Source organism: Saccopteryx leptura, chromosome 6 (assembly GCF_036850995.1).
Source record: "Saccopteryx leptura isolate mSacLep1 chromosome 6, mSacLep1_pri_phased_curated, whole genome shotgun sequence".
Taxonomy (NCBI): Eukaryota; Metazoa; Chordata; class Mammalia; order Chiroptera; family Emballonuridae; genus Saccopteryx; species Saccopteryx leptura.
This window is the reverse complement of record NC_089508.1, coordinates 616,479-639,082: the sequence shown is the minus strand read 5'-3', so window position 1 is coordinate 639,082 and position 22,604 is coordinate 616,479. Positions and strand designations below refer to the sequence as shown.

General features: G+C 46.0%; 1 gene segment (V, D, J or C); it reads right to left on the bottom strand.

Moving 5' to 3' along the window:
* Positions 1 to 22,604, bottom strand: part of LOC136407738 (immunoglobulin heavy constant mu-like) — a 318,310-nt gene that overhangs the window by 271,403 nt on the left and 24,303 nt on the right.

Here is a 22,604-nt window from a genome sequence, read left to right as displayed (position 1 = left end):
GAGTATGTTCCCACTTTACTCTGCCCATGCCACCCCATCTGGTGACCACTTCACTTCTCTCTATGTTCTAGACTCTTAGTTTTATATTTCATCTATGTGTGAAATCATAATTCTTTGCTTTTTCTGATTTACTTATTTCACTTACATAATATTCTCATGGTTCAGCCATATTGTTGTAAACTGCAATTTGTCAACATTTTTTATGACTGAATCATGTTCCATTGTATACATGTACCACAACTTTTCTATCTGATCCTCTGTTGAAGGACACTTTGGTTGTTTCCTTTGAAAGACCTTGTGTATTTTCATTTAAGGTGTAATGACTCTACTTTGATCTGAATAACCCCGACCCAGGGAGCAGGCAGGCTGGGAAGCCTCTGGGTCCTGATGTGGAATTTCTGTGATCGTGTCTATCGCTCTTGGTGCCAACACACCTTCCCCACTCCAAGGCCTCTAGCAAAGAACCCAAAGTAATTCCACCAAATATTATTTTGCTGATGAAAGTTAAAGATAGAAGCAGTGACTATGCAAGTATATAATTCAGCATATTCGAAATATAGAACTTCTTCAGTAACTGAGGAAAGTCCTCTCAGAGTGTGGTGTCCTCGGGGAAGGTGGAGCTCCTATTGAAGCAAACAGGAGCTTGAGCAGAGACTTGCTCTTAGACAAGGACACCGTGACCTTGTCAGGAAGCCTCTCCCTCTGCAGCCTCCCCCCTGATGCTGGACCGCACCCTGGGGTTAGATGGCCCCCAGCTCCCACAGAGTCTGGAGAGATTTTTATTACTCTAGAAACATCATTTTACCAGATATATAAGTTGAAATCATGCTGTGCTGGGTCTCCATGTCCTTCCTTTTCATGGACAGAATGTTTGGAGGGAAAAGGTCTTGTTTTTACCAGTCTCACTTGTCACTGTGTATTCGTGGGTCTTGTTCTTCATATTTTATCTAAAACACACTGGCAAGGCCATCATCACATGAAATGCATGCCTTTCTTCTTCTGAAGTTTTCCTGATGTTTGTACTTTCCATCGAGGTCAGTGCATCATAAAGAACTAATTTTGCAGTACGGTTTCAGAAGTGCACTGACTTTCCATTTCTATTTTTTATTTTTTGCATGTGAATAAACAACAGGTCAGCGTCGAGATTAAGTAATGTTTCTGCCCCTTCCCCAAGGTGGTGGAGTCTTACTGGTGATTATATCATGAAGGTGAAGGATTTGGAACAGGACTGGTGCCATCATGATAAGGCCCCTGAGAGCTCTGTCACCGTTCCCCAGAAGGACACAGGGCTACGAAGGCTGCCTCTGAACCAGGAAGCAGGCCCTCAGACACTGAGTCTGCTGGTGTCTGTATTGGGGTGTTCAGCCCCCAGGACAGTGGAGGTAGATGCTAGTTTCATAAACACCCCAACTCTGGTGTTCTTTCACAGCATTCCAGGATGTGACTGCTAAGAGGAAAATACTAAATGTGTAAAAGTTTTCCTGGGACATTTGAAGTGGAGAGGAAGCCTCAGATCACAACTGTATAAAATCCCTGAACCTCCATCAGCACCAGTTCTAGGAATGAAACACACACACACACACACACACACACACTGTGTGTGTGTGTGTGTGTGTGTCCCCTGATGTGTCCTGAGCTCCCCCTGCTGGGCCACACCAAACAAGGCAGCAGTCACAGCCCCAGATTCAGGAACACCCCCACTCTCCCCAAAGAGGAGCAATTCTCCCTGGGAACTGGAACCTCTAACCAATCACAACTGTATCCCGTGGAGATAAGAAGTAAAATTCTGCAGGGGGGTGCAGCCTGAACATGGGCTTCCTGAACCCAGCTCCAGCTCACAGGGCTATCTTGCAAGAGGGGGGACATCCATGTCCCTCATTCAGCGCAGGCTGATCTTTTGAGACTGAGATCCATGGAGTCTCCAAAAATCAGGACTTCTTCCTTCCCTCCTCAGCTCCACTCCTGGATGGAGGCTGAGTCCAGGGCACAGCTCTTCTGGGGATTCTGGGTCCCTGATGGCACCGGGTACATGTGTGGCAGTGGTTCACCCCCAGGGCGGGCAGGACATAGAGATGGGGAGCTGCCACTCACCCTCCACTGAGTCTCAGCTGCTACTGAGGGAGGACAAGCCGTCCTTGTCCCCAGTGGCAGCTGCAGAACCTACCTGACGGTTTTGTCAGAGCAGCAGTTGGATAAGTCATCAAAGTTCCAGACCGAGTCCATGGAGATGATGTCATTTCCAGTAGAGTGTAGGCACCTGGAGCCTGGGCGTGGGGAAGGGCGATTGCAGGGACGTGGAGCAGTGGAGTGCCGGCTGCCCGGGGTCCTGTGCGCTCACAGGAGAGAACCAAAGATGGAGGCACCTAGAGGAGACAGGTGCTGTCAGGAGAGGTGTCAGATCCTGACTGAGGACACGGTCCATCCCTGGAGCCTGGGTGCGTTTACTTCAGTGTGTGGAGCCGTCCATCCCTCAGGTCCGGCTGAAAGTGAGGGAAGGCGCCCCCTGCAGGGCGTGGGGTTTTCCACCCGGGAGTGGGCAAGCAAGGGAGGAAGCCAAGCCTGGTCCTCAGGCAGCTGTGTGAGCACCCAGGACACCTAGGTTGTCATTTCTAAGGCTGCTTCATTCTCTGGGTAATCATTGATATCCATACGTGTTGTTGCCTTATCAGTTGAGTGTTGTTTTTCCTAAATGACACACCATTGCCGAGTTTTACTTATATTGTTTATTTTCAGATGAGAAGATTCTTGGCTGTTTCTAGCTTCTATCAGACACAAATACCGTTTTAATAAGTATTTGCATTTATTTCTGTATGACAATAAAGATTCGTTCTTCTGAAGTAAACACTTCTAGTGGGACCTAAGAGATACCTGTTATATTTAATTTCCAAGGAAATTGCGATTCTCTCTGTGAGGAAAAGATAACAGGACGTTAGAGACTTGGTAACAAAGAGGTCCCCAGTCGCTGAAGATTTGTCATCTGCAAAGAGACAATGCTATCTCCTCGTTTGTTGTCTGCAGTGAGTTTATGAGAAACTAGAGGCACAGAGAAGAAGGAAGAAGTGCCCCTGGATGCAGCTGAGAGCTTTGAGAGGAAACCCTGCTCCCACAGGAAGCCCCTTCCTTCCCCACCTCCCTCTGCACCTGCTCCTGGGGCTGGTCTTGTTCTCCGTGGGTCCGGAGCGCCCCCTGGTGTCCTGAGTGCCCCCTGAAACCCAGCCCTCCCGTCTCCACAGGGATCTTTGTGTCTGGGCTCACACTGACTTCCCCTCGCTGTGTCTTTCGTACAATAATACACAGCCGTGTCCTCAGCTCTCAGGCTGCTCATCTGCAAATACAGCATGTTCTTGGCGTTGTCTCTGGATATGGTGAATCGGCCCTTCACGGAATCTTCATAATATGTTCTATCACCATCAGGATTAATGAATGAGAGCCACTCCAGCCTCTTCCCGGGAGCCTGGCGGACCCAGTGCATGTTGTAATCACTGAAGGTCAATCCGTAGGCTGCACAGGAGAGTCTCAGAGACCCCCCAGGCTTCACCAAGCCTCCCCCAGACTCAACCATCTGCACCTCACACTGGACACCTGCAGACACAAAGACGTTCTGGTCAGGAAAATGTCACACTTCAACTGATTCTCTCAGTCACACTCACCTACATAGTTAGTGTCTTATTCTCCATAAATTACCTCTGAAAACAGCAACAAGAATAACCGACATGAGCCCAAACTCCATGGTGAGTGGTCTGTGTTCAGCACTAAGCAGGGAATGGACCCAGATGGAAATCTCGTGCCTGGCTTCTGACTCAGTGGCTCAGGGCTGGGCTGGTTTTCATGAGCAGAGGGGCCCTATTTGCATATCATCCTACTCTATAGGGAGCTCTGGGGTAGAGTCCTACAGAGGGCAGTGCCTCAGTGCTCCTGTGAGCATCTAATGTGAGCAGTGGTTATGACAACATTTCAATTAAAATAAAGAATCATATGTAAATCTGGAGCACGACCAATAGACCACATCTGGTAAGAGTGAACGCTGCATCTGGGCCTGTGCTTCTCCCCAGGAGTCCACATAGCTCCCCTGAAAGAAATCTAAGGCAGAGTGGGACCTGTCCCTAGAGAGTACAGATACCTGTCCCTAGAGGGTATGTAATGAGCGAATGAATTTACATCTGTATTCTAGTGTTATCTACACATCAGGCCTGGAGACATGTACACACCTGGGAAGGGACCACAGGCTGAAGATCTTGTGGGAGTGAACTTTGTGTACGTGGTGATGTTGGTGCCTTGGCCCTGAGTAGCTCTGGCTTCTGGAACTTCAAGGAGACAAAGGAGACTGAGTGTTGAGAAGTTGTTATCCTTTTCAGTTTTTTAAATTAATTTAATTTAATTTAGAAATTTAAATTTAAAAGATTGAGATTAATCATTTAGAGTAAATAAACTTCAGGTAAATATTTCCATAGCATTTGAACTGTTGGTTATGTTGGGTACCTATCATGCAAATTCAAATTATTTTTTTCACAGTTTATTTGTTCCTCTTTACTTTCTACCCTCCACTTTCTCCCCCACATTCCTCTACCCAGGGTAGTTGGTTTACTGTCACTGTGATCAGAGGCTCTGAGAAGGTTGAGAGATTCATGGAGCTGATGGAGAGGCTGTGGGAATGTTAACTTACCAGTGACAGCACTTTATAGAGCTCTGTGTGTAGAACCACATTGGAACAGGTGAGCGAGAGCATGGACCTGGTAAGTGTGAGGACCCAGAGTGGACTGAGCTCCTAGTGTGTCTAGAGAGAGGGAAGGATCCTTACATCTAAACTGGTAGTGAGGTTTTACACTATGTTTTGTAGTGCAGTTGCGCACATAACTGCTCCTGGGACATCCAAGAAGAAGATTGTGGAGGTGATGCTGCCCCCTCGTGGTCACTCTGAGCCATGCAGGCTGCATGACCTTGTGACTTAACCAGCCTCCTCTCTATACTCCCAAGACTTGGGGCTGGAAGAGCTCAACTTTAAGGTCAGGAATTTACTGTGTGAGGGAAGAGGGACACGAGGACATGAACAGTGAGGATATTTTGTATCATTTGCACTGTCCTCTTCATGACAATAATAAGAATATTTATTGTTAATTTGGTATTTGCAGCTTTTGTGATTGGACTTTAAATGGAGAAATCAGTCAACTGATAGTTTTAAAGACTTTGACTGAAAAGAAATAGGACTCTATAATATGTGAATTTTGACTCTGCTTTTGAAAATATATTTGTGTCTCTGCTATTATCTGTTAAGCGGGACTGAGTTCAGGCTCCCTGCTCCACCTGATTTCTCTCCCTATCTTCTCTCCTAAGATGCGGTTCCCAACACTAATAAGGGCTTGTCACATTGTTTCAGTTCTTGCATGTCCCACATCCCTGTGCTCCATCCATCCAGAGGCTTTAGGATTAGAATGGATGTCCTGGGGTGGCAGCATCTGGTGGAATCAGGTGGTTCCATTCTATCATTCATGTTAAAACTCACACTTGATTCTGTACACCTGATCAGTTGGACCATCAGCCCTCTAATATTTATGGCTCCATTCACAGCTATGTAGAAAACAGCATTTCCAGGGTCAGTAGCCCCATCCCAGGCTGCGGGTTATGTTAGTTTACTCAAAGCTAAATTCACATGTGATACAAGAGCTCATATTGGAGTCACCATCAGGTCAAGTTACAGTAATTCACTGCCATTCTCCAGTATCCATGTCCCACACACAGACAAATAGGTGACTGAATGTGGATGAAGTAGGAATCACCTGGGATTTTTGAGGCCTTGACTGTGGCATGAGTCTCAGAATTCCCTATTTTTGTTTTCAGTACAGGCAGTTTCCATGCTGCCTTTTATAAGATATTATCCTTTTTCAGGTATGGAAAACCCTATAAATGTGGTCCTCAGTTTGCTGTATGTCCTATGAAGATCAGTGACACCATCCATCCCTGGGCAGTAACCACAGGATGGGTTCAAGGACTCTCTGTGACCCTGTGAGAAGGACTGAGAGGAAACTGCATGGAGCACCTGATCTTCATAAGCCCCTTATTTTGACCACAGTGACATCTGAGATCTGAAATTCGTGTCAGTTCAAAGAGAAGTAACATTAATCCTTGAAAACCTTATTATTCCATGATCTTCAATGCACAGTGTCTCTACAACAGTCACAGTGTTTTGAGGAAGGCTGGGAAAGATCAATATTACACCAATTTAATACTGTGGTGTCATCGTCATCAGGGGACCTGACCTCCTCTTCATTCTGGTGCTTCTGTCCTGAAAACTGACTCAAGGTGTGGATTTGATTTAAGGACATTTTGTCTCCATCATGGTTATTGTAGTTAAAGTCTTTTTTTTCTTTTCTTTTGCATAGAACACTTCATGTATGCCTCTTAAGTATAATTTAATTTGACCTTACAGGTGTTAAATTTCTAGAAATATCATGACCAAGATAAAATATACTGATTCTCTGTGACCAGACTGTTCTGATTGCTGATTTTACTCTCTGTCACCATGGAAACTTGGCCACCTTGTGATTATTGGTGTTCAGTCCTGTCAGTTGGGAGGTTCCACAGCAGTAACACGCCAATAAAGAAATGTCGCAGCACCAAGATATTGGTTTATAACATTATTCCTAATTAAAATGAAACAAGACTCCTTAGAGAGCTTTTAGCATTAGGGCTGGGCCAGAAACATAAAAATAGTCCTGGGGCATCTTGTACTTAAGGTAGGTGAGGAGGTGACATGGACCAAAAAGAACATTTATAAGGAACCCAGAGCCCTCAGGGTAGAGCTGCCAATGCACAGAAATCTCCCAGCAGCTCTAACTACAATTTAATAACAGTGTTGTATTTTAATCACTTACAGAATAAATTGTATTATTCCTTACCTCTATCTATAAAACATTCAATAAACAATGCAAGTGAAGTTGCTAGACAAGTCTATTTTAAGGAACAACTTCCCAAATCGTATCCTGGTATGAGAGCAAAAAATAAAACAAAAAAACCACCCAATTTCCCTCCCCCCACTTTTCTATGAACTTCTGATTGGGCTAATAATAAATTTAACATAACACAAATTAACATAAGAAAATGTAAAAATTAACTTCAGATGTACATGTGGGGATGCCATAAGGATGTGAGACCCGAGGATAGGGCAGCTGAGGCTTCTCAGGCACCTGCAGCCAGGAGAGGAGGTGGGTTGTGGTGTGGACTCTGTAGGGCAGGGAGACAACTCTCATGGGGGTGGAAGTTCAAGTGTGTGGTAAGTAACTGTCTGCTAGGAAATATTTAACAAATGGTCACAGATGGGACTTGAAGAAACTACATGCTCTGTTCATGACACGCTCTAGTCCTGACGCTGACACCCAGATCACAGGGAGGAAACGGGGTTTCTCTGGGGCATTGATTTCCCTGGATCCTGGTTCTCATTTACTTTTGACAAGACCCTTGTTCTGTGAGCTGCAGGAAACTTTGCACAGAGATGAAAACATACATGTGCACACACAAAACACATTGCATACACAATCACAACCCCATGTGCAATGAAATTGGCATGTGCACACCCACATGCACATGCTCACTCTCACACACACAGCCTCCAGTGCACAGGAAGGTACGTCATCTGAGTCCCTGTGGTGCATGAGGCCCTGATCCTCATGGTACTATGATGGCTGGACACAGACACTAGGAATATCTAGATTCCAACTGCTGGGTAATATTTTAAGTGACAAGATTTTCAGAGATAATTAATTTTGAATGACTGAGTTAAAGGTGTTGATATAGGAGCTCATGCTGAATAATCTTGTTGGGACATCACTGTAATCAGAAATGTCCTATCCAAAGGGAAGCTAATGAAAATCACTTTAAAATAGTTGATCATTAAATTCAGGTGTAGGAGTGGGTTTCTACCTCCACTTGAGCGAAGTAAAATCAAGAGATTAACAAAGTGTGGTATGGAGGACAGAGACCTATGGGTGGACTTCCTGGAGGAGGATCCTAATCACTTTGAGGCCAGGTGTGCCAATCAGGACGCTGGGCCAACGTGGGCACAGGTTGGCAAGTAGAACAGAGTGTGGATCAGCACAGTAGTGTTTAGACTGAGCTGGCGTCTCAGTTTGAGGGAGATTTTTCTCAACCACAGGGAAGACAAGAGGACTCTGGGTGGTTTACATCTCAAGAAAGAAAAATAGAAAATACAGGAACTTCGTGAAGGAGAGCTCTGTAGTAACTGCTGATATGTCCTCTGCAAACAGGTAACGTTACAGCCTGGTTTGCTGTCTGCAGTGAGAATACGAGAAAGTAGAGCCACAGAGAAGAAGGAAGAAGTGCCCCTGGATGCAGCCGGGAGCTTTGAGAGGAAACCCTGACCCCACAGGAAGCCCCGTCCTTCCCCACCTCACTCTGCACCTGCTCCTGGGGCTGGTCTCGGGCTCCGTGGGTCCGGAGCGCCCCCTGGTGTCCTGAGCGCCCCCTGCAGCCCGGCCCTCCTGTCCCCGAAGGGAGGTTTGTGTCTGGGCTCACACTGACTTCCCCTCGCTGTGTCTCGCACAGTAATACACGGCCGTGTCCTCGGCTCTCAGGCTGCTCAGCTCCATGAAGGCTGTGCTCGTGGACTTGTCTGCTGTCATGGTGACTCTGCCCTTGAACTTTTCCGCGTAGTTTGTGCCACCAGTGTTAGGATTAACCTCCCCCATCCACTCCAGCCCTTGTCCAAGGGCCTGTCGCACCCAGTGCATATTGTAGCTGGTGAAGGTGTATCCAGAAGCCTTGCAGGAGACCTTCACTGAGGCCCCAGGCTTCCTCAGCTCAGCCCCAGACTGCACCAGCTGGACATCGGAGTGGACACCTGTGGAGAGGAGACAGGAGTGTGTGGAATTCCCCACTGACTAGTCCTTGGTCCCCCATCAACCCAGGGACTGCAGAGCCCCTTACCTGCAGCCACTGCCACCAGGAGGAAGGCTCTCCAGCTCCAGTCCATGGTGAGGGGCTGAGGTGACAGGACTTGTGGAGGGGAGGGTGTGGCTGTGGGGGATGCTCTCAGGACACAGACACATCCATATTTAACTACTCTACCTCACCTCATTTGCATATTCATGAGGCAAGCTATCTCATAACTGAAGAGTTGACCCCATCTGAGAGAGGACAGAGGCTTCTCTGGGAGTCCCAGGGTTCAAGTCCTAATCTTTTTAGGAAAATATGTGTCTTCTCCAGGGTCCTTGATCCTGAGGTGAGACATTGAGAACAGCAGAGGCACCTTCCATTTCAACTCGATTCATCTCACTGCCCAAGTGCAACCTCCCATACATCTGCCTCTGGTCATGCTTTCCTGAGACTCTGAGAAAGAACACCGTTCTCCAGCTGCACTGCCCTCATTTTTTATTCTCTAGACTCAGTTGAAGGTCATTTAAAAAATTTGAAGAGATTGGATAAACTCAGTTATGACCACTTATGTTTAGGTGTAAATGTTTAGAGAAGATTAGACTTTGAGTGATTGGTGTGCAACATAGTCAAATGTCAGAATAACCTGGAGATGTTTTCTCTGAACATATGTACCCTGATTTATCAATGTCACCCCATTAAAATTAATTAAAAACATTTGGAATAATTCATTTTAAATTCTAGAAAATTGATTACAGAAAACATAAGGAGTTAAAGAAATAAATAATATTATTTACAAGAAGAGCATAATTATCTTTGTTTATTGATCACATAATGAATAAATCATACAAATAAACTCCTTTTTAAAAAACTGATGGATCAAATTTTAGAGAAAACTGGTCAGCCTTGGAGATTCAGACTTGGGTCAGGATCTGTCAGTGTGGACCTGGGACATAGTTCTAGTGAGAGGGCAGGAGGGGGACATGTGGGTGCTTTGCTAGTTCATTAAAGTTAATTTCAGGAGAACCATTCCCTCCCTCTCACAGTCCCAATACATGTCTTCATGCGACCTTGGAGATTCCTGTCATCGTGTCCACACGTGACAGGTCTTCATCAGAACTCAAAGCTGATTCACTGGGATGTATCAATGTGCAAAATGGGAAAAAGAACCATGTTCATGGGAGTTGATTTTACACAGACTGTGAATGATCCTCTTTTGAGGTGACACACATCTGGAACTGTCATCTAATTATGTTGTGATTTTCTTCATTGTTTAAGCAGGTCAGTCTTTCTTCCTTCTCCTGAGATAGCCACACATAATTCCAGGGGTCATTTGTACTAGAAAGCTCTAGCTTGAAAACTAATACAAGTTGCAGATTCCAGGTGAGTTCCAAGGTACTGTGCAGGGTTCACGGACAGACAGGTGTCCTGGCTGGATTCCAGAAATGGGCTCACAATTGTTTTATTTCCATCAAGAACAGTTCCAAACAGATTTTCAATTTATTAGACTCCCATTGAGAACCTTGACCTAATATTACTTGTTGATGAATCATAGATCATGTGAAGGTGAATGTCAACACAAAAGGCTAGACTCTGAAAGCTAAGAAAATGTTGTCATAAATCATTATGACATATGAGCAATCTTATCCTGGGTTATAATCTGATCTGAACCCTCAGAGCATAAATCTATAGAGGGATTGAAAGCAGTCGTTAACTTTGTCATATTGACTCCAAACAGTGACAAATGTGTCACAAGAATGCGAAATTTTGGATCTATGTGTCTAATGGAGACAGATGTTGATATTGTGAACAAGTTTTGTTAAACCAAACACAATGGTAAACACAAATAATATATTGCCACCGAATGCTGTATATTCAAGTAATCATAAAGTTTTACATTTAAAAATGCAACAGTCCAGTTTGCTTAGAGCAGAGAAAATTCATATAATCATCAAGCAAAAAAAGGCTCATTAATTAGACACTGCATGTCAATAAACATGTCCCACGTGATAGAGAATGAGTGCAGCTTCAAATAGCCTGGGTGAGACCGCAGGGCCAACAGCACTGATCTGTCCAGTGTGCTCACTGTGACGTGTGAGGAAATAAAGTGAATTATTAGAGTGTATAGATCTGTCACTATTGTGCACTATACAAGAATGTGTAAGTCATTTTTGTAAATTAATTGGGTAAAAATTGCAAAAAAGAACATTGCTGTTTTCCCATATATAAAGAGCAAGAGCTAATTCTAAAAGAAGATGACATCATTTACAGGAGCTCCAAGTCTGTCCAATATGCAAAAAATTAGGCTTTGATCTCTTCTCTGCAAACATATGGTTGTCACATTCACAAAATCTATATGAATTTCTTCAAAGCTGAGGAAAAGAAACTCTGTCCTATTAGTGCATTCAAACTGTGATAGCTGCATTGAGACTGTAATGTCAACATCGCCCGTGTCTACTTTGTTCATCGTGGTCCTTAATAACTGCTTAAAGTCTTTCTGCTGGGTGGGCTCTGTTAAAATCTCCCCTCCCTGTCCCCATTGTCTTGTGAGTCCTGTCATTTCCTCATCACCTCTAATTCTCAAAGGAGCTGAGGCCACAAGTCCTCTAAGGCATCTCAGACATTTTCTTATTTCCACAGTAGTCAGGAATTGGTGGGTGGTGCAAGAGGTGTCCCTTGTCACAGTGAATATGCAAAAAAGTAGCCTGACTTTAGGTTCTTGTGGTGAAATTGAGGCCATCACCCTAATGGCAGTGTGATAGCTAGACACTGACCTTTAAGAACATCTAGATTCTCCCCCCCCCCCCGTATTTTCTGAAATCAGAAGCGGGGAGGCAAAGAGACAAACTCCTGCATGCACCCAACCGATAATCACCCGGAATGCCCAACAGGGGGCAATACTCTGCCCATCTGGGGCGTCATTCAGTTGCAACCAGAGCCATTCTAGTACCTGAGGTGGAGGCCATGGAGCCATCCTCACTGCCTGGGCCAACTTTGCTCCAATGGAGCCTTGGCTGTGGGAGGGGAAGAGAGAGATAGAGAGAAAGGAGAGGGGGAAGGGTGGAGTAGCAGACGGGCACTTCCTGTATGTGCCTTGGCCAAGAATCAATTCTGGGACTTCCACATGCTGGGTCAAGGCTCTACCACTGAACCAACTGGCCTCAGCCAGGAATATCAAGATTCTTAGTGCTGGAAGCTGTGTGTTCTCTTATGTTACAGAATTTGAAGACATGGTTGAGTTAAGGTTGATTGAGTTAAAGGTAATGAAATGTGATATTATCCTAACTTACATTTTTGGGACATCACTGCAATCGCAAGTGTCGTATTCAATGGAAACTTAATAAAAATCATAATAAAAATATTGTGATCAATAAAACCAGGTATTGATCTGGGTTTCCACCACCACCCAGGTGAATGAGGATCAAGAGGTTAACACCATGTGGTGGGGAGGACAGAGACCTGTGGGTGGACGTCCTGAGTGAGGATTCTAATCACCGTGTGGCCAGGTGCACCTTTCAGAAGGCTTAGCTGATGTGGAGGCAGATGGTTGGGAAGGGGACAGAGAGTCAGAGCTCAGCACACAGGTGTCTAGACTGTGCTGACCTCTCCGTTTGAGGGAATTGTTTCCCAACCACAAGGAAGCCAAGAGCACTATGAATGGTTTATTTGCTGAGAAAGAAACATAGAAATACAGTAATATTGTGAAGGAAAGGTCTGTAATAACTGCGGACATGTCATCTGCAGACAGCCAACGTTAAAGCTTTGTTTCTTGTCTTCAGATAGAATATGAGAAACTACAGCCACAGAGAAGAAGGAATAAGTGCCCCTGGATGCAGCTGAAAGCTTTGAGAGGAAACCCTGCTCACACAGGAAGCCCCTTCCTTCCCCACCTCCCTCTGCACCTGCTCCTGGGGCTGGTCTCAGGCTCCGTGGGTCCGGAGCGCCCCCTGGTGTCCTGAGCGCCCCCTGCAGCCCGGCCCTTTTGTCCCCGCAGGGAGGTTTGTGTCTGGGCTCACACTGACTTTCCCTCCCTGTGCCTCCCGCACACAGTAATACACAGCTGTGTCCTCGGCTACCAGGCTGCTCATTTGCAGATACAGCGAGTTCTTGCTATTGTCTCTGGAGACTGTATATCTGCCCTTCACAGAGTCTGCATAGAAGGTACTACCAAAAACATTACTACTAATTCCGGAGACCCACTCCAGCCCCTTCCTGGGAGCCTGGCGTACCCAATGCATGCTGTAGCTACTGAAGGTGAATCCGGAGGCTGCACAGGAGATTCTCAGAGACCCTCCAGGATACACCAAGCCTCCCCCAGACTCCACCAGCTCACACTGGACACCTGCAAACACAAAGAAGGCCTGGTCAGGAACCTGTCACACGTCTATTGATTCTCTCAGTCACACTCAGTCACATACTCGGTTTGTGTTCTCCATACATTACCTCTTAAAATAGCAAAAAGATAAACCCAGATGAACCCAAATTCCATGGTGAATGGTCTGTGTTCAGTCCAGAGCAGGGATGAACACACCTGTGTACCTTGTGCTGGTCTCATGACCCAGCAACTCTGGGTTGGGCTGGTTTTCATGAGTACAGAGGAAATATTTGCATATCCTCCTACAATAAGGGGAGCTCTGGTCTAGAGTCCTACAGAGAGAGTAGTGTCTCAGTATAGGTGTTCAAGTGTTCTTACTACTTGGTGGCCACAAGAGCACATCAAAAACTATATAGAGAATCATGGGGAGTCACATTCATGTGTCCGCATCTGGACACAGTGAGCCCAGCTTCTGGGCATATGCCCCTCCTCACTGGCCCCTGCAGCTTTTCTGAAGCAACTCCAGGGCATATCGGTTCCTGCAGCATGAGGTTATGAGAGCATGAATGAACGTCTGTATTGTAGTGTTACCTGTCCTTCAGGGCTGCATCAGTTAGACACCTGGGAAGAGACTAGAGGCTGCAAGTCTTGTCAGAGTGTCCCATGTGTATATGGCCGTGTTAACATCTTTGATGCTGAATATGTCTGGCTTCCTGAACTTTAAATAGACAAAGAAGTCTGAGTGTTGTGAAGATGCTTTCGATTACTGGAATCAGAGATCCTGAGAAGTTAGAGAGATTCAGGCAGTGATGGAGTGGCTTTGCATTTCCAGTAACAAGAAGGGCCATTTACAGAGGATTTCTCTGTGTAGAAAGTAATAAAAAACCTTAATCATTTAATATGATAGAGCAGTTAGCAAAATAAATGCAACTCAAAATCCCTATGGTCAGTGAGGTGGCCCCTTTCTGTAGTTTCCAGATGCTCTGACATTAATTTCAGATAACTGAGTCACTGTCACCCCCTGAGTTCATCCAGACCTCTACTCCCAGGACAAGGCCACTGACACTTTAGCAGCAGCTAATCTCTGCGAGGTGGGGTGAGAGGAAGTGCAAAGTTTAGGCACTTGTCCTCCAAGACCTGATGCCACACCAAGGGCTATGCTCCACAAAAGAATGCTGGTGACTGTGGTGCTGGAGAATGACTCAGCACAGGGACCCTCGTGTCTGTACCACCCATGTCTCTTCCCAGAGGTGAAAACCCCCCAACTCTCACACACACAGCTCCCAGTGTGCAGGAACTTCACCTCCCTTGAGATACTGAAGAGCAGTTCGTGTCTTAATCCCTGAGGACACGAACCCTCAGGGATATCTAGATTCTTAGTGCTGGTACCTGAGTGTGTTCTCTAATAGGACTTGATTTGCAGACATGATTAAGTTAGGATGGTTAACGGTGTTGACATGGGAAATTATATTGAATTATATGATTAGGTAATCATGTTTATGAAAAATGTACTTTTCAAAAGGAAGTTAAGAAAAGTCACGCTAAAAATATTGTGGCCATTGAAATATGATGTAGGTGTGAGGTTTCACCTCTCCCCAAGTGAATAAAAATCAAGAAGTCAGCCTATATAGAGTCTCAGAGGAATATAGAAACCTGTGGGTAGAGGTCCAGGGGGAGGATCCTAATCACTGTGGGACCCGACCCAGTATGCCTGTCAGAAGGCAGGGTTCATGAGGGGACAGTTGGGCATGAAAGAGACAGAGAGCCTGAGCTCAATTCGCAGGTGTCTGGCCTGTGCTGGTGTCATCGTTTGATGAAAATGTTTTGCAACCACAGGATGATGAGAGCACTCTGGAGAATTTATTTGTCAAGAAATAAACCAAAGGTACAGGCATGTGGTGAAGGAGAGGTCTGTACTAGCTTCTGACATGTCACCTGCAAACAGGCAGCATTACAGCCTCATTTGTAGTGTGCAGTGAGAATAACAGTGCACAAGAAGAAGAAAGAAGTGCCCCTGGATGCAGCTGGGAGCTTTGAGAGGAAACCCTGCTCCCAGAGGAAGCCCCTTCCTTCCCCACCTCCCTCTGCACCTGCTCCTGGGGCTGGTCTCAGGCTCCGTGGGTCCGGAGCGCCCCCTGGTGTCCTGAGCGCCCCCTGCAGCCCGGCCCACTCATCCCCGCAGGGAGGTTTGTGTCTGGGCTCACACTGACTTCCCCTCGCTGTGTCTCTCGCACAGTAATACACGGCCGTGTCCTCGGCTCTCAGGCTGCTCAGCTCCATGTAGGCTGTGCTCGTAGACTTGTCTGCAGTCATAGTGACTCTGCCCTTGAACTTTTCCACGTAGCTTGTGTCACCATCACCAGGGTCAATCAACCCCATTAACTCGAGCCCTTGTCCGGGGGCCTGTCGCACCCAGCTCATATAATAGCTGGTGAAGGTGTATCCAGAAGCCTTGCAGGAGACCTTCACTGAGGCCCCAGGCTTCCTCAGCTCAGCCCCAGACTGCACCAGCTGCACCTCGGAGTGGACACCTGTGGGGAGGAGACAGGAGTGTGTGGAATTCCCACACTGAATAGTCCTTGGTCCCCCATCAACCCAGGGACTGCAGAGCCCCTTACCTGCAGCCACTGCCACCAGGAGGAAGGCTCTCCAGCTCCAGTCCATGGTGAGGGGCTGAGCTGTCAGGATTTGTGGAGGGGAGGGTGTGTCTGTGGGGGATGCTCTCAGGACACAGACACATCCATATTTAACCTACTCTACCTCACTTTATTTGCATATTCACGAGGCAGAGTATCTCATAACTGAATACCTGAACCCTTCTGTAAGAAGACAGTGAACACAATGACAATGCTCATTGAGAGTCTGAGGGTCCAAGTCCTAATCCTTTTTATAAAAATATGTGTCTCTTCCCAGGTCCCTGAACCCTGTGCAGACAGAGATCCACCCACTGAGGAAGTATCCCCACAGGTCATGTTCCTCACTGTGAACCCACTTTGTGTGACACAGAGACACCTTTGACTTGTTCTGGTCTTTCATATCTGAATATCTTATTCCTGTATCTCAATTTCTCCTACCTGCTGCACCTAGTGACTTAATAAAACCAGCCCTGTTCCCAGATCCTTATTGCTTGAACATCCAGGAACCTGAAATACTCCCTTGAATGTGGCTCTATGTCCCATCAACTTACAGACATGTTCCTGATAAAGTATGATATTTATGGACAAAGCAACTCTCTCTGACTACATATATATTTTATCGATTGACTCAGGCCCTGAGAGGTCATCTTTCTCCAGCTCTGTCTGTACCTGCTCCTAGGACAGTAACCTTGTCTTTGTGGGTCCTGAGCGACCCCTGCTGCCCAGTGTGAGCCAAGCAGGGGAGGGTCCTGAATGAACTCACAGGACACTGATCTCTCAGAATCTCCAGTCGGGTATTGAAGGCTGTAACCTGACTTCAGAATGTTCCCTCATGGACACCGTATGCTTTTAACCCTTCAGGGCATAGTGAATTGACCTTACTAAACCTTGATATGTGTGTAAGGAGATCACCAAGCAAGGGCTTTATGAAGCCACCAGCACACCCAGTTCTCGAGCTGTCAGAGGCCCTGAAATAGAGACCACTCCTCTGAGTCCAGTTGAAGGGTTTGGGAATGCTGGGACCACTTATGTCTTTATTCTCTGGTTGGAGATCCCATCAAATCATCACCGCATGTGGCTGAAATCCCACTTTACTTCTAACATTCAGTAAATCACACACAGTGATGATTTCATCGTAATGAGCTCCAGGTCTGCCTTCCCTGTACGTGGCACACGGGCAGTGCCCTCACATAGTCTCTAGGCCGGGAAGTAACTTACTTTGGAAAGTTGGTCAACTGCACCCATGACACAAACACAGTTGTTGAAGAGCGAGATTTATTTATGTTTTTCCCTCTTGTAGGTTCTCTAAACCCACATTACATCTTAGAAGGGATCATAGTCATATAACATGTTAGTTTATTACAGGACATAGAGACCCCCAAGGAACCCAAGAGTACCAGAGTTGGGCTGAGTCATCCTTTTACACATACTTCCCTGTAACAGGAAGTCCCCTGGTGAACCCACCCCTGAAAGAGGGTCACACCTTGGAGTTAGGGGGAAGAGGAGGTGGTACCATTGTCAGCTGACTCTGGGGAGGATGCTCTCCAAGCATCCATGTGGCCACAGCAGCCATAGAGACTCCAGAGAGTGGTCTGGAGACATCGCCATTCAGAGCACAGCCAGTAACAGAGCAGTCTAGCTGATGGGGCAGGTGTAGACTGAACTGGACTGAACCATGGCACAGAATTTGTGGACACTGGCCTTTCTCCTGGGTCTGATGAAGACCAGGCAGGGTTTCCTCCTTGGCTGGAGAAATGGAGAAGAGACACTGGGACCCCGGGGGAAGCCCTCTGTCTCATCCACATTAACCCTTACCACCAAGGTTCCACCTCCCTTATGTGTCTCTCTTGGAATGCTGTCTTGTGACACCGTGAATGATCACCATATCCACCAGCACCAGCTGCACTGACCTCATTGTTGTGTTTATCTCTAGACTCAACTGAGGGTCAGTTTAAAAACTGGGGAACATTGAAGAAACTCAGTTATGAACATGTATGCTTAGCTGAAGATGATGATAAAGATTGTGAAGTGATTATGTTTACGTTATAGAAAATTGATTATGAAAAGTCTTGATAGCAATTACTAGTATGCAGTAAATGATGTAAATAAATCATCATTGATACAAAAACATCATTTTCTTTTTCTACTGAATTCAGACTGAGTAAATCATACAAATAAGCTCCTATTACTGGAGCTGACACATTTCATTTTATTTTAACTATTAATTAATTAATTAATTAATTTTGTAAATTTCTGAAGTGAGAAGTGGGGATGCAGGGAGACAGAATCTCTCATGCGCCCAACCAGGATTCACCTGGCATACACCCCAGGGGGCGATGCTCTGCCCATCTGGGGCGTTGCTCTGTTGCAACCAGAGCCATTCTAGCGCCTGAGGCAGAGGCCACGGAGCCGTTCTAAGTGCTGAGGACAACTTTGCTCCAATAGAGACTTTGCTGCAGGAGAAGAAGAGAGACATAAAGAGGAAGGAGAGGGGGAAGGGTTGAGAAGAAGATGAGTGCTTCTCCTGTGTGCCCTGGTCTGGAATTGAACCTGGAACTTCCACAGCCTGGGCCAATGCTCTACCACTGAGCAAACCGGCCAAGGTCAAGGCATCTCATTTTAGCGAAAGCTAGTCGGCCTTGAAGTTTCAGACTTAGATTCGCCATCAGCATCTGTGTATGTGGACTTGGGACGTAGTTCTAGTCAGAGGGCAGGAAGTGGAGCATGTTGGGGCTTTGCTGGCTCATCAACAGCTAATTTCAGGAGAACCATTTGCTCTTTATCTCAGTCCCAGTTCAGGCCTGAATGTGACCCTTGGGAGTGCTGTCACCGTGTTTACATAAGATGGGTGTTCACTGGAACTGGAAGCTGATTCCCTGTGATGTATCAATTTGCAAAATGGGAAAAGGAACTTTGTTCATGTATTAACACCGACAGTGAATTATCCTCATCTGAGGTGACACACATCTGGAATTGTCATTTCATTATGTTGTGATTTTCCTCTCTGTTTAAGCAGGTCAATCTTTCTCCCTTATTCCTGAAATAGCCACACGTACCATGTGGGTTCATTTTTAGAAGAACGTTCTAGCTTGAAAACTAACTTAATACTAGGGGAGTTCCAGACCACTGTGTAGATTATTCAGACAGATAGGTGTCTTGACTGGATTCCAAGAATGGGCTGAAAATTGTTTTTATCTCCATCTGGGAAAGTTTAATACAGAGCTTCAATGTATTAGAGACTCCCATGGAGAACCTTGACTTAACATTACTTGTTGATGGATCACACATCAGTATGAAATCTGGAGGCCAGGAACCAGGATGTATTATATTAACATAACTTTCCTTCAATATCTATTCCTCTAACTGATGCAAAATCATCCCAGATGGAGGAAGGTTATGTGCTTGCTGGAGCTTGTCAATCAGGATGACACCAGAAAGGAAACACAGAGGTTTGGGAGCAGTGTATGACTTTGGCATGCTTTGCAAACCAAGTGCGTTTTCATCTCTGCAGGAAACACCATCAAATAAACAAGCTGAGGAGATCTAGAAGCACTTCCTTATCTTGGTGTCTTCAATTATGTAAAGGTGAAGGTCAATCCAAAAGTCTATACTCTGGAAGATAAGAAAATGCTATAATACATCATTATGCCACACAACCAACTTAACCTGGGTTACAATTCCCTCTGAACCCTCAAAGAATTTATCTACACAGGGATTCAAAATGGTCATTATTTCAATAGTATGTTATTTGTAGTCCTTGATTTTAATAATAAATTAATAGAAAACATATAGCTGTCTACCTCACTTGCTTAACTTTATGGAACAGGTTGTATTTTATTCTATATTTCACTGCTGAACCAGGAGGGTTCATTCTTATTTCTGCTTCACACTGGAGTCTATCAGGAAAGCATGGTCTATTGTTCACACGTCATTAGGAGATTGAAACAGCGCCCTTCCCCTGGCCCCACGACTGCAACAAAAAATAGCTCCCTTTCCTGGCTCTATAAGAGCAAATCCGACTTGCTGAGGGTCCTTTCCCATTCTTCCCACAGATTTCAACTCTATTCATGATAAACATTCCATGTTCCCTTAGTGCGTATGTTAGTTGTCAGTCTGCACACGCATAGGAAGCTGTCGTGGATCCCTCTGCACTGTGTTGTGTGAACTGATCTTCATGCTACGAGCATGATGTCAAGTCAACGGCCACATCCAGGGGTCTTATTGCAGTAGTTTTGGGATCATTCGTCCCAGGTTTCAAATGTTCAGCAGCACGTGTTCTGCAGCTGGTTGTCTGGGACAGTGAGCTAAGGGGAGCTGAGCTGCACTGAGTCCAGCGGAGCCTCAGGTTAGATACATTTGATGGAGGTCAGAGGGTTTGATGACTAATTGCTCTTTGGGCACAAGAGAGGCTGAAAGAGACTCTCTGCTTTTGTCCATGAGAAAAAGTTGTCTATTTACAATAGACATCTCAAACTCAGAGACATTAGAAGAAAGTGAAGAATCAGGAACCCAGAGAGGTTTCCTGAGGGAAACTGTGACATGAGGCGGAAACCACACAGGAAAACAGACTTTCACTTCTAACTGCACCTGCTCCTGATGGTCCTTGTGTTCAGAGACCTGGAGCGCCCCCTGGTGGTAGCGGCCCCTCCTGCAGGGAGGTTTGTGTCTGTGCTCACACTGACTTCCCCTCGCTGTGTCTCTGGCACAGTAATACACGGCCGTGTCCTCGGCTCTCAGGCTGTTCATTTGCAGATACAACGTGTTCTTGCCATTGTCTCTGGAGATGGTGAATTGGCCCTTCACCGTGTCTGCGTAGTATGTACCACTACCATCATTACTAATGTATGAGACCCATTCCAGCCCCTTCCCAGGAGCCTGGCGGACCCAGCTCATGTAGTAGCTACTGAAGGTGAATCCGGAGGCTACACAGGAGAGTCTCAGAGACCCCCCAGGCTGCATCAAGCCTCCCCCAGACTCCACCAGCTGCACCTCACACTGGACACCTGCAAACAAAAAGATGTTTTGGTCAAGGAACTGTCCCATGCCCACAGTTTCTGCCATTCACAATCATTCACATACTCAGAGTCTTGTTTTCTATAAATTACCTCTGAAAACAGCAACAAGGAAAACCCACCTGTTTGCAAACTCCATGGTGAGTGGTCTGTGTTTAGCCCTGAACAGGGAAAGGGCATGGGTAGGAATCCGGTGTTTGGCTCCTGACTCAGAGGGTCAGGGCTGGGTTGCTTTTCATGAGCAGAGGGGCCCTATTTGCATGTCCTCTTCCTACTATATAAGGATCTCTGGGCTGGGTAACTACAGAGAGGTTAGAACCTCTGTGCTGGTGTGAGCATCCTGTGGAGTGGGTGGTCATGACAACATTGCCATTAAAATAAGGAATTATAAGTAGTTTTGTGCATGTTTAAGAGACTACATCTGTTAACAGTGAACCCCACATCTGAGTCAGTGTTTCTTCCCACTGGTCCCCACTGCTCCCCTGAGACAAATCCGGGTCTGAGTTGGACCTGCACAGTGAGGTTGCAGAAACCCTTGTCTGCAATGAGAGCATGAATGAACATCTGCATCTAGTGTTACCTACACTTCAGGGCTGGAGACAAGTACACACCTGGGAAGAGACCACAGGTTGCATGTCTGTGGCAGAGAACTTTGTGTATGTGGTGATGTTGGTGCCTTGGCTCTACGTTCTTCTGGCCTCTGGACCTTTAAGGAGACCAAGAAGACTGAGTGTTGAGAAGGCACTTTTCTGCCACTGAGTACAGAGACCCTGAGAAGTTAGAGATTCATGGAGCTGATGGAGAGGATGTGGGAATGTTACATTACCAGTAGGAGCACTTTATAAAGCTGTGTGTGCAGACCAACACTGGAACAGGTGAGCAATGAAATGGGTCTGGGAAGTATGAGAACCTTGAGGGCATTGAAATCCCAGAGTGTCTATAAAGAGAAATGGATTCTTACTCCTGACAGGCGTTGGGATTTTAGACCATGTTCTCCAGTGCAGTTGCACATATAACCGCTCTGGGACATCCTGGAACAGGATTGTTGAGATGGTGGTGACCCCTAGTGGTCACTCTGAGCCATGCAGGCTGCATGACCCTTGTGACTTAACCACCTTACTCTCTATACTCCCAGGACTTGGGCCTGGAAGAACTCACATTTAAGGTCTGGATTTTACTGTGTGAAAAATAGAGGGACATGAGGTCATGGAAAATGAGGATATTTTGTATCATTTTTAATGTCCATTTAGGAACAATAATGGGAGAATTCTGGTCAATTTGATATTTGCCACTTACTGGTTGGACTTTAAGTGGAGAAACTAGTAAAATGATAGTTTTACAGAGTTTTTATGGAATGAAATATGATTTTAAAGTGGATGGACATGACTATATTTGAATAATAAATTTGTACCCGTGTTTCTCGTGCTGTTAACTGTGAAGTGGGACTGAGGTCAGACTCCCTGATCTTCCTGCTTCTCTCCCTACCTTCTCTCCAGAGATGTGGTTCTCATCACTACGAGGGCTTGTCACATTGTTTCACGACTTGAGTGTCACACTGCCCTGTGCTCCATCCATCCTGAGCCAATGGGATTGAAAGGACGTCGTGCAGTGAAAGCTTGAGGTGGGACCATGAGGGCCCATTCCACCCCTCAGCTTGAAACAGAGTTGCTTCTGTACACCTGCCATCAACTGGACCATCAGCCCCATACTATTTATGGCTTCATTAGCAGGTATTGAGAAAACAGCATTTCCCAGGTC